The sequence below is a fragment of the Hippopotamus amphibius genome, chromosome 13, assembly GCF_030028045.1.
Source record: "Hippopotamus amphibius kiboko isolate mHipAmp2 chromosome 13, mHipAmp2.hap2, whole genome shotgun sequence".
Lineage (NCBI taxonomy): Eukaryota > Metazoa > Chordata > Mammalia > Artiodactyla > Hippopotamidae > Hippopotamus > Hippopotamus amphibius.
This window is the reverse complement of record NC_080198.1, coordinates 44,222,068-44,234,628: the sequence shown is the minus strand read 5'-3', so window position 1 is coordinate 44,234,628 and position 12,561 is coordinate 44,222,068. Positions and strand designations below refer to the sequence as shown.

Here is a 12,561-nt window from a genome sequence, read left to right as displayed (position 1 = left end):
GCTTATCTTTCACTAGTGCCACAGTGTCTTTGATGTCTATAGCTTTATAGTAAGTCTTCGAGCCAGGTAGCATCAGTCCTTCAACTTTGTTCTTCTCCTTAATATTGAGTTGGCCATTCTAGGTCTTTTGCCTTTTCATATAAACTTTAGAATCAGTTTGTTGATACTCATAAAGTAACTTGCTTGGAATTTGATTGGGACTGCATTGAATCTATAGATCAAGTTGGGAATACTGTTGCATTTTAAACAGAATGTTTACCACTTTTATATTAATGAAATCTTTCATTTGAATGTTCATAAAAATAAGACTTGAATAAGATCAGTCAGTGAATAAGATCATTAAGTCGCTGTTCTGAATTTTTTCCCCAAGAATTTAGAGTCTTGTTTCTATGTGGTCATTATACCTAAATGTTGGCAGTATTTTTTCCTCCCCTAAGAAAAAGGTGCATTCCCAACAATAATAAATATTGCCAACAGTTGAGGGATTTTAGTACATAGCAATATTTAGCCTTTTATGCGGCAGCATCCTGCTCTGTTTTATGGGTATGTCAGAGTAGACCAGTGCTCTCATGGATGTACGTAATCTCCAGTGTTTTGCTATTACAGACAGCCCTGCAGTGGACAACCTGATGCATACATACCTTCACACGGGAGCAGGACTACCCATGGGGTGAATTCCTGGGTTAGAGTAGCTGGATCAAGGGGCATATGCATTTGTAATTTCCATAGATATTGACCAGTTGTTGTAAGCAACATGCCAATTTGTACTTCCGTCAAGTCACATGACATTGCTTGTCTTCGAATCTAAGAGCCTGTTATGTTTTCCCATTTGTTTGACTTCATTCCTTTGTAGTTTTCCTTATATAGGCCATATGCATTTTCTCTTCCCAGGTATTGTCTCCTTTTTTGCTTGCTATTAGAAATAAGGAATTTTCTGCCAATATACTTTTCAATTATTTCTTTTAGTATGTGTTTGAAAGTTTTTGATTTCTGTTTATTAACTTTGTCCCTAGGTTAATTTTCTTATTACTTTCTATAGTAATTGTTTTAAATGATTCTATTTACTTTCTGGTTATATAATAATAACCATTGCAAATAGTGACAATCTTTCTTTCCAGCTTTTATGGTTCTACTTTTTCTCTCTTGTCCAATTGCAAGATGCAAAGGGAATGATATAGAGGCTATCTTGGTATTGCCTCAGTCTTTTCTTTCTGGTTAAGGAAGTACCTATCTATTTAAAGTTTATCTCCCCCCCCCCCATTGGTTTTTATTTATTTATTTTTAAATTTTATTTATTTATTTATTATTTTTGAGGGGTACACTAAGTTCAATCATCTGTTTTTATACACATATCCCCGTATGCCCTCCCTCCCTCAACTCCCCCCCCACCGTCCCTCGAGTTCCCCCCATCCTCCCCCTCCCAGTCCTCTAAGGCATCATCCATCCTCGAGTTGAACTCCCTTTGTTATACAACAACTTCCCACTGGCTGTTTTACAGTTGGTAGTATATATATGTCTGTGCTACTCTCTCACTTTGTCTCAGCTTCCCCTTCACCCCCCGCCCCCTCTCAATCCTTGAGTTCTCCCGTCCATTCTCTGCATCTGCGTCCTTGTTCTTGTCACTGAGTTCATCAGTACCATTTTTAGATTCCATAAATGTGAGTTAGCATACAATATTTGTCTTTCTCTTTCTGACTTACTTCACTCTGTATGACAGACTGTAGGTCTATCCACCTCATGACATATAGCTCCATCTCATCCCTTTATATAGCTGAGTAATATTCCATTGTATATATATGCCACATCTTCTGTATCCATTCATTTGTTGATGGGCATTTAGGTTGCTTGCATGTCCTGGCTATTGTCAATAGTGCTGCAATAAACATGATGGTACATGTTTCTTTTTGGATTATGGTTTTCTTTGGGTATATGCCCAGTAGTGGGATGACTGGATCATATGGTAGTTCTATTTGTAGTTTTTTAAGGAACCTCCAAATTGTTTTCCATAGTGGCTGTACCAACTTACAGTCCCACCAACAGTGCAGGAGAGTTCCCTTTTCTCCACACCCTCTCCATTTGTTGTTTCCAGATTTTGTGATGATGGCCATTCTGAATGGTGTGAGGTGATACCTCATTGTGGCTTTGACTTGCATTTCTCTGATAATTAGTGATGTTGAGCATCTTTTCTAAAGTTTATCTTTTATAATCAAGAATAAATAATGACTTTTTATCAAATGCTTTTTTGGCATCTCTGGAAATGAGCAAATTATTTTTCCTTGAATCCATTCATGTAATGGATTATATTTAAGAGATTACCTAATATTAAATCATCCTAGTGTTTGAGTCAGTAACCATACTTAATTGTGATATAATATTCTTTAATTGTGCTACTTAAGTTCTTTGTTAATCTTTTATTCAGGATTTTCCATTGCTATGCATGTGTGATTGGTCTGTAGTTTCTTGTTTCTTTCTTTTTTAAAAATACTTTTTTTTTTTTTGTTACATTTTGGTGTTATTGCTATGCTGCTTTTTTTTTTTTTAAGCTTTTTATTGGAATATAATTGCTTTACACTGTTGTGCTGGTTTCTTCTGTACAGCAAAGTGAATCAGCTGTATTTATACATATATCCCCTCCCTCCTGTGACTCCTTCCCACCCTCCCCATCCCACCCCTGTAAGTAATCACCAGTCATCGAATTGATCTCCCTGTGTTATGCAGCAGCTTCCCACTAGCTATGTGTTTTACATTTGGTAATGTGTATACGTCAATGCTACTCTCTCATTTCATCCCAGCTTCCCCTTCGCCCCCTTCCCCCCAACCCCCCCCCCCCACGTGTCCTCAAGTCTGTTCTCTGCATCTGCATCTTTATTCTTGCCCTGCCACTGGGTTCATCAGAACCATTTTTTTTGATTCCATATATATGTATTAGCATACGGTATTTGTTTTTCTCTTTCTGGGTTACTTTGTATGACAGACTCTAGGTCCATCCACCTCACTCCAAATAACTCAGTTTCATTCCTTTTTATGGTTGAGTACTATTCTATTGTATATATGTGCCACATCTTCTTTTTCCATTCATCTGTTGATGGGCATTTAGGTTACTTCCATGTCTTGGCTCTTATAAACAGTGCTGCAATGAACATTGCGGTACATGTGTCTTTTTTGGATTATGGTTTTCTCAGGGTATATGCCCAGGATTGGGATTGCTGAGTCATATGTAGTTCTATTTTTAGTTTTTCAAGGAACCTCCATATTGTTTTCCATAGTGGCTATATCAATTTACATTCCCACCAACAGTGCAGGAGGGTTCCCTTTTCTCTGCACCCTCTACAGCATTTATTGTTTCTAGATTTTTTGATGATGGCCATTTTCACCTGTGTGAAGTGATACCTCATTGTGGCTTTGACTTGCACTTCTCTAATGATTAGTGATGTTGAGCATTGCTTTTTTTTTTTTTTAAAGGAAGTTTTCTCTCTTCTTTTGGCTATGGAACAGTTTAGACTTCATTGAAATTATCTGCTCTTTAAAAGTTTGGTAGAATTTCCTTGTGAAGCTATCTGGCTGATTCTGTTTCTTGGAAGTATGGCAGTTGTGATAGCCTTTTGACACCATTCTCTATTTCTACAGTGGTAATAAATCTTTTTACATTTTCTCATCTTTTATAGAGTCAGTTGTAGTATATTATATTTTCCTAAGAAGTTTTCATTTCATACACACTTTCCAATCTATAGACTTGGATAGAAGAGGTTCTCATAATTCTCTTATTTTCCTAGGTTTCAGAAGTTATCTCTCCATTACCATTTCTTATATTATGTATTTACACTTTTGTATTTTTATTAAGTAGTTAAGATAATGGTTTCACTATTGTGTGTGTTTGTGTGAATGTCATTTTTAAGGCCAGTTTGCAAATTTACTTATTAGTCCTACTCAAAAAAAAACTTTTATCTATTAATTCATTTCTTTTGCTTTTGTTGGGTTTTTGTCATTCTTTTTCTGTCTTTTTGAATAAGGTGCTTAACTCATTTATCTCCTTTCTTTTTGTTTAATCAATAAAATATTCAAAGATGTGGATTTTCTTTACGTGTTGCCTTACTCAGGTTTCTCATCTGTAGTGCTTCCATCACTTTTGTTTTCTACATATATTGCAATTTTGATTTATGTTTCTTCATTGAGCCAATAATTGTTTAGTATTGAGGGCATATTTTGTTTTATTTTGTTATTTCTAGTTTTATTGCACTATGATCAGCAAATTTTGGCAGTAATAGTTCTACTTTTTAGAATTTATTGAGGTTTTCTTATACCTAATATTTGGTCAGTTTTCATGATTTGCTATGGGTACTTGAAAAAGTGCATATTGGCTTTCTTCTATCACAATAACTGATACTAACATGCCTTCCCACTGAAAACAACAGTGAAACTCAACAAAATATGTGAAGCAGTTGTTTTCAGTCATTGGAAGATAGACATTATTGGGCTAAGAGTCTTGAGAAGGGAAACACATGAGGTGAACCTCATAACACTCTGTGTTTTTTTGTTTGTTTTTGTTTTGTTTTTTCATTTTCTGCCTGGTTAGGGAAGCAGAGTCCAAGAATAACACAGAAGTCTTGCTGAGCTAGGGGGAAAGAGTTCAGTGTTCAGGGATGTGAATTGGTGAATATTCACAGGGCGGAATATAAGAGAAGGGATAGGACCCAGAAGTCTACATGGAGGTTTCACACAGGTCCTTTGTGAAGGCTGAGCTGCAGTGCATATGCATAGAGCAGGAGTCTGTTAGGCCTGCAAGAGTATAGAGCAGATGCTGTAAGGTTGAGAGCTGGATTGAGATAGGGGAAATTATGCAGTGATGCAAGATGTAGGAATTCCACCCTAGCCAGTGGAGATACCTTGCTATGCACCTGAGTTACACCAGCCTGAAACTAAAGGCTACTCTAGACTTACTATAGAGAGGGGTGTGTGTGTGTCTGTTTGTTTTTCTAATAACTTTTATTGAGATATAATTGACATACAGTACTGCCATAGAGTTTTGACCATGTTCTAGGACTAAGGATTAAACCACTTCAGAGCTGTCCTAACAAAGAATAAAACTAAACCCTTCAGGGTCAAAAGATTCATGAGAAATTTAACTGCCTGCTAGATCAAAATCAGTACCACTTAAAAGTTGACAATACAATCCACACTCTCTATAATATATTATCCACAGTGACACGCATACAGCCAAAACTTAATAGACATGAAAAACAAGCTAGAAAGTGGGGCCCATGGTGATGATGAGAAGGAGGAGGAGGAGAAGAATAATAGTAGTAGTAATAATAATAATAATAATAATGTCAATTCAAACAAAACCGAAGATCACCCAGGTGTTGGAATTAGCAGATCAGGCTTTTTTTGCCCTATTTGTTAAAAATGTTTATTATCAAATAATAGAGAAGTAAGATAACCCTAGCACCCAACTGATGCTTTCTTCTTGACAAGCAAGAGATTTGAAAGAGGAGTAATGCTTTCATTGTGTTATTCAAGGTGATTTCACATGGTCTTGGCATTCTTTTACTTCCTAAAACCATCCCAAATTCTGAGAAACTCAAAACGAGAAATCTGTACCAGTTTTCATGTATTACACTTCTTTTTTTTTTGGGACAGAGTTTTTTTCCAGCTTTTTAAAGATGCAACTGAACAACAACACTGGGTAAGCTTAAGGTATACAATGTGATGATTTATAATGTGATGATTTATATTGTGATGTATATATTGTGAAATGGTAGATCAAGCTTTTAAAAGAACTATTATACATATATCCAAGGCCAAAGAGAAAAGAAGTAGGGAATTTTATTATAGAAATGGAATTTATGGAAAAAAAGAGCCAAGTAGAAGTCTAGAACCAAAAAGTATACTATCTAAAATGAAAAATTCCCTGGAGGGGGTTACCAGCAGATTAAAAACTGCAGAAGAAACAGTAACCGAACTTGTAAGATTAATAAAGTTTTCCCACTTGAAGAACAAAGAAGAAAAGAGATTTTTAAAAATTGAAAGAACACCAGTGGCCTGTGGGACAGTAATTGAGCATTCTAATACCTGTGTAATTGGAATCCCAGAAATGAAAGAGGGATGACGGGGGCAGAAAAAGAATGTAAATAAATAATGGCCAAAATATTCCCACATTCGGTGAAAATATTTGCTTACAGATCCAAGAAGCTGAGAAAACCCTTAGAAAGACTTGAAAAACAGAAACAACCTAAGCACATACTATTCAAACTTCTGAAAACTGAAGATAAAAATCTTGAACGTGTTCAGCGAAAAATGACACGTAAAGGAGGTCAGCAGTACAAAGGATGGCTAAGCTCTTGTCAGAAGCAGGAGAGGCCAGGAGAGCAGGAATATGTCCCGAGTGCTGAAGTTCTAAAAGCTGCCAACCTAGGTGTTCATATTCAGTGCAAATATCCTTTAAAAATGAGGATGACGTGTGGACATTTCAGATAAGTGTAAGGAAGGGGAATGTTCTGCCTAATGGTAAATGATAAATTAACTTTTCAAGATAAAGGGAAGCACTACCAGATGAAAACTGAAACTCAGATCTACAGAAAGAAAGAAAATACAAAGGAAGTACTTAAGTATAAAAGAATATCTTTTTTTTTTCTTCTCTAAAATTCATTAAAAGAAAACTTATTAGGCAGACTTCCGAAATGGGTACCTTGATGACCCCCATAAACCTGTCTTGCCATAAAAATAACAAAAACACTGGAAAAAAAATTGATAGTGAACGTTGTGAACTGTGGAAATTACCAAATTACTAAAGGCTTGCAGCAATATAAAGAATGTTTATTGAAGAAAAACTGATGAGTCTCAATAAGAAGAGAGGGCTCCCTGGCTGATGTCTGAGGCCCTGCACAGAGCTGTAAACTGCCTAAATGTCAAAGGCATTCTCCAACACACACATAGAGCTCCTTGACAAAGGTGGAAGACTTACTGATTCAAGGCGTTTAAGGAAGTCTCTGACCAGTCATTAGTTGGGTGCTGAGCTAAATGACACAGACTTCTGTGGCTTGACACTATAGGTAATACAGACTTAAAGAATTAACACAGGAAAGCCACTGAACTAACTACAGCAAAACAACAATAACTAAAAAAACATTGGTGTGTTTGGGGGGGGGGGTCTGATTTCCAAAGTTTATACATTGTATGATCTAAAGTGTCCAGTTTTAATCAATAATTACAAAGCATGCCAAAAAATAAAAAATAGGAAAGTATGGCACATACAAAGGAAAAATGCAGTCAGTAAGACTATTTCAGAGGGGATCCATATGTTGGATTAACTAGACAACGATTTAAAATTAGCTATTATAAATACATTCGAAGAACTATAGGAAACCATGTCTAAAGAGTTAAAGGGAAAGTGTGAAAGTGATGTCTGCACAAATTGAGAATATCAGTAAAGAGATAACATCATAAAGAAAAGAACCAAATGGAAATTCTGAAGTTGAAAAGTATAATTGAAATGAATAATTCACGAGAGGTGCTGAACAGTAGATTTGAACTGGCAGAAGAAAGAATCAGCTAATTTGCAGATAGGTAGGTCATTACTACTGACCTTATAGAAATAAAAAGGATTATAAGGAAATACTATAAACTAACTGTATTCCAATAAATTAGATAACTTAGATGAAGTTTCTAGAAAAGCAAACTCTTTAAACTACTAAAACATCTGAATCATTCTTCCTTTTCCATAAGAATGACCCATATTTGTAGCTTCGTAGGTTTCTCAGCCTGATTCCTGTACATAGAAGTTAGGGGGTCCTAAGAACTCTTTTCGTTCTAAAAATGAATTATCCCCATCCTTTTTAATCCAAGCTGGTGGTTCTTCTGACATTATAATTCTAGCCAAAACTTTGTTAGTTTCCTATAAATCTTATTGATGTTTATTCCATTAAACAAAAAGCCTACCCATGAATCCTTCAAAACATTCTCCTCTCTAAGTTGGGCTGAGAATCAGGATACTGTTGGAATAATGCCTCAGATTCTTAGTAGCCCTATTAATTAGCTCAGAACCTGGAGGAGGAGTCAGATGGCTGAAATTGAGATTACAGAGGTTGCAGCTACTGGCCCACGAAAGCATAGGATTGCATGGCAGAGGCAAGATAAAGGAAAAAATCCTAGAAGACAGAATCTTCGGGAATTAAGACATCAGGCATGGAAGGATTGTCTGTGATGTCTATGATGATGGAAGGCAGCTACTGAAATTTTGTGTTCAGCGGACTGTTAGAATTGGAGCACTGGAAGAAGCACAGGCAGATTTAACATGAAGCTTAAGTGTCAAGAGCCCTCATTTACACAGGGACAGTTGTACATTCGTAATTTTTTTCCTCTTGTAGTCCATCCCCAGTCCCCAACTGAATAAGCTTCAGTTCTCATAATATCTAGCCCCTTTTCCATTTTGTGGAGTGGAATGAAAATCACAAAAATAATTATGGTAGTGTTAGTGTAACGTTGAGCTCTGGGAATAAGGGGGAGTTTGGGCTAGCGGTCTGAGGATGCTGGAGGAGGGGAAGTAGGTGGGGCAGACTTCTGATCTGAGATTCAGTGCATCGTGGCCTGCCAACTGGCTGCTTACTTTTACAAATACATTTTTGTTGAAATATAGATATGTTCATTCATTTGCGTGTTGTCTATGGCTGCTTTTGTTGTATAATCGCAGCGTTAAGTAGTGGAGACAAAGACTAAAATATTTTCTGCAACACCTTTTTAAGAAAAAGTTTGCCAACACCTGGTCTAGAAGCAGCAATGGGGTACAAGGCGACACCACCAAGGCCCACTGGTAAATGCAGAGTAGACGAAGAAGTATCTGTCACTCAGAGGGCCTGCTGAGGAGACAGGGCTCTAAAAGGGGCGGGTTTCAGACAGCGTAGGAAGGAAAAAGGCACGTACAGGCCAGAAGTGGGTGATTGAGGAATTTAGCCGATAACGGACTGTGAGCTCCAAATATCACAGAGGAAGGGGTTCAGAGGTTGGGCATGGGAGGGATGTGGCCTCCAAAAGGAGATGTGCAGACGCTCTTGCTGTTTATACTGTAGGACAGGGGTCCCCAACCCTGGGCTGCAGACTGGTACCCATCCAAGGCCTGTTAGGAACGGGGCCGCACAGCAGGAGGTGAGCAGCAGGCAGGTGAGAGAAGCATCAGCTGCCGCCCCCCACATCCCCCCCACCCCCCGCCCACATCGCTCACATGACCGCCTGAACCACCGCACACAGCCCCCCTGCCCGGTCTGTGGAAAAGTTGTCTTCCACGAAACTAGTCCCTTGTGCCAAAAAGGTTGGGGACCGCTGCTGTAGCAGATTGCGGGTGACCGGGAGTCCTGAGCTTCTCATGACAGCATAAGTAGGGACAGAGGGCATGAGTCCAGGTGTTCTTAAGGCTGAGAAGGGTGGTCAGGCTGCAGGGGTGGTGGGATGAGGAAGGGTGGTGGGATGAGGAAGAGTAGTGGGATTCCAGGAGTACACAGAGGTTGGGCTCTCTTTCCTGGCTCTTATTAGTGGAGGCCAGCGGGGAGGCGAGGTGAGGCCCCTGTGGCTGCAGAAAGTCTGATTTCATTCTCCAGAGAAACACCAGGTCTGACTTTCCACTATACTCTGCTCCTCTTCAAACTCTTTGGCTACTAAATGAGTGGTCTGATTTTTCCAAAGTTGGATAAAAGATCTTTACGGTGTTTGCCAGCTCAGAGTGTGTTAAGATTCAGTGGAGCAGGGCCACATGAAGAGTCACTAAGGATCTGCCACTATGTGGGCTTGAATGTATATGGTTGGCTTGAGCGAAGTCTTCCTGTTAATCTTTATTTTGGATCAATTCTGGCTCAATCATTGGTTTATATATTCATTACATTTCATACAGAATTAAATTCCCTATTCAAAACATACAGTTACTTGCAATGTTAATACTTTAAAAATCACCCCAATATAAGTGAGCTGTAATGCAGATGCAGTGGAAGCGATGATTCCTGCCTTTACGTGCTTCGTTACGGCACTGTGTTAGGCCAGTGTCAAACTGAGTTTCATCCTCAGACCACACACTAACAACTAGTGGTAGAATGGGTTCTAAGGCGTACATTTTTCCCCTTCACATTTTAATATCTCTGAAATAAGTACATCAGCCATTGCTATCCAGATGGCAGTGCGGATGTGGTTTTTGCTGCTGGCCTGTGTGGGTTGAACCTTGCGGAAGGGGTGTGAGTGCCCTGGAAGTGAACCCCAAGACCTCAGGAGAGATGCTTTGTGGGTAGTCTTGCACCCGTGTCGTGAGGCAGCAAAGCTCATGGAACAGCACAGACATTGATGATTCCGAGTTGACAAATGAGAAGAGTTAGCCTCCAAATGGGAAGAACTTTTTAGAAAAACTCAACCAATTAATTTTACTTAGATTTCCCTTTTTATGTGTTATAAAAGCAACATATGAGAAAATCCAGGTCAAAATACGTCTCAGAGCACTTGCACTGAGTGTAAAATGAAGTTCTAAGTGATAAAGTGGGTGCCCTACAATTGGCCGCATTTTTTCTTTCTTAGTGGTACAGTATATAATGCCGTTCCTTCTGATCACTGACATCTTAGACTCAGTGGGGTATGGTAGGTAATACATGTGCGGACCCCCGTACAGCATCTGCCGCCTGGTTGGCATCCCACAGAGTACGCAGACTCTGAGAAGCAGGGTCATGGACGCATCACCGGTAAGCAGCTGCATTGTATGAGTAGAATTCAGGGGTTTTGCTTAAACATTTTCATTTTTAAATGAAACGTTTAGGGAAAGAATTAAAAAAAGAAGGTAAGACCTTTTGTTTATATTTGAAAAAATGTTAGCGTTATTAACATTTTAAAGTTGGCTGCCGGCTCATCCCTGCGCAATGACCTTTTGATAATGGATATTAATTCCAGCTTCAGTTTTACCAGCAGAGCTGTCAGCATAATGGATTTACATGACACACTGCAGCAGCCAAAAAACTGTAGCACCTCCAAAGGAGCATTTAAGGAAATTATGTTTGTCCCCATTGGTTCGTAGTGTGTCAGAAATCAAAACACTCATTTCTTGCTAGGTTTATTATAAAACTACCTAAATCGGTGTTTCCTCTAGAGACCAGAAAATTACTATGAGAGTTGTTTGGGCTTTGAAGGTGTTCTCGATAACTCTCTTAGATACCTTTACATTTAAGAATAACATTCAAAATGATGTCGCAGAGCAGGTGTTAGCAGACTTTTCTGGTAAAGGACCAGATAGTAAGTATTTTAGGCTTGTAGGTCCATGTGACCTTTGTCACTACTGCCAGTATAGCAGGAAAGCAGCCACAGAGAATCCATACGTGAGTGGTTATGACCTTGTGTCCATAAATTTTCTTTACAAAATTAGGTGGCCAGCCCACTGGCCATGGTTTGCCAAGCCTTCTTGTACAGTAACTAACTCAAACTCTCTCAAAACTACTCTGAAATTTTCACATCAACATATTTGCAAAATTTAGTTATTAAAACTATGATTCAATTCAAGAAGTAACCAAAAATTACATTTAAACGAATACATTCAGAAAGAAGCTACTGCTGTTGCAGTAGTGTGAAGATTTGTGAAGAAAAAGTGGAATATTTGCCCTAAGGGCTTAATCTAAACATCATAATAAGTACATCTTACTGTGTCAATTAGCCTTTGCTAGATAATAAGCCACCCCTTCAAGCGAAGTGACTTAAAATAATAGTCATTTATTTGCTTCCTCTGCTGTGGGCTGGCAGCACAGGCAGGGCTCTGCTGGTGTCGGCTGGCTCACTCGTGTATGTGAAGCCTTCATGTGGCTGGGGGGATGCTCACCCTCAAGGAGGGGCCCTCAGGCTTTTTCCCGTGGTGGCAGCATTCAAGAAGAGCCTGAGTGGAAGCTGCAAGGCCCCTTTGGCCTGGGCTCGGGAATCTTCTGTCACTTCCATCACATGCTATTGACTGAAGGAAATCGCTAAGCCAGCCTGGTTCAAGGGGTAGGGAAAGATACTCCATCTTTAATGACAAGAGCTGCAGTGATCCGTGGCCATCTTTAGTCTAGTTACCTAGACATTTAGAGTCAGAGCTTTCCATGACACCAGGGCTGACACACTTGGGGTTGGCAGACTACTCTGAAAGAGCCAGATTTTACATATTTTAGCCTTTGTCGGCCATAATCTGTTGCAACTACTTAGTTCTGCTCTTGTAGCAGAAAAACAGCCATAGACAGTAAATACATAAAGGGATGAACATGACTGTGTTTCAGTAAACATTTACTTACAAAACAGATGATTTTCCACCCTGATCTAGATCATCCAGTCTTTCAGCAAGTATTTGCATGCCAGGTGTTGTTCTCGGTGTAAGGAATGTGGCAGTGAACAAAACTGGCAAAATCTCAGCCTTCATGGAGCTTACATTCTGGTGGAAAAAATAGACAAAAAAACCCAAAAAAGATGAACAAGAGGTTTATGTTAGATAAAGTTAGATGTTACACAGTGGTAAAGACTGGAGTGGGGAGAAAAAGTGAGTATGAGGTGTCTGGATGGGAATGGGGTTGAAATCCTACCTTG

The 12,561-nt window shown here is 39.0% G+C and overlaps 1 protein-coding gene across 9 annotated transcripts in view; it reads left to right on the top strand.

Annotated features, from left to right (window-relative positions):
* ULK4 (unc-51 like kinase 4) overlaps positions 1 to 12,561 on the top strand; it is a 559,288-nt gene that overhangs the window by 295,468 nt on the left and 251,259 nt on the right. The gene's annotated exons all lie outside the window — the stretch shown is intronic.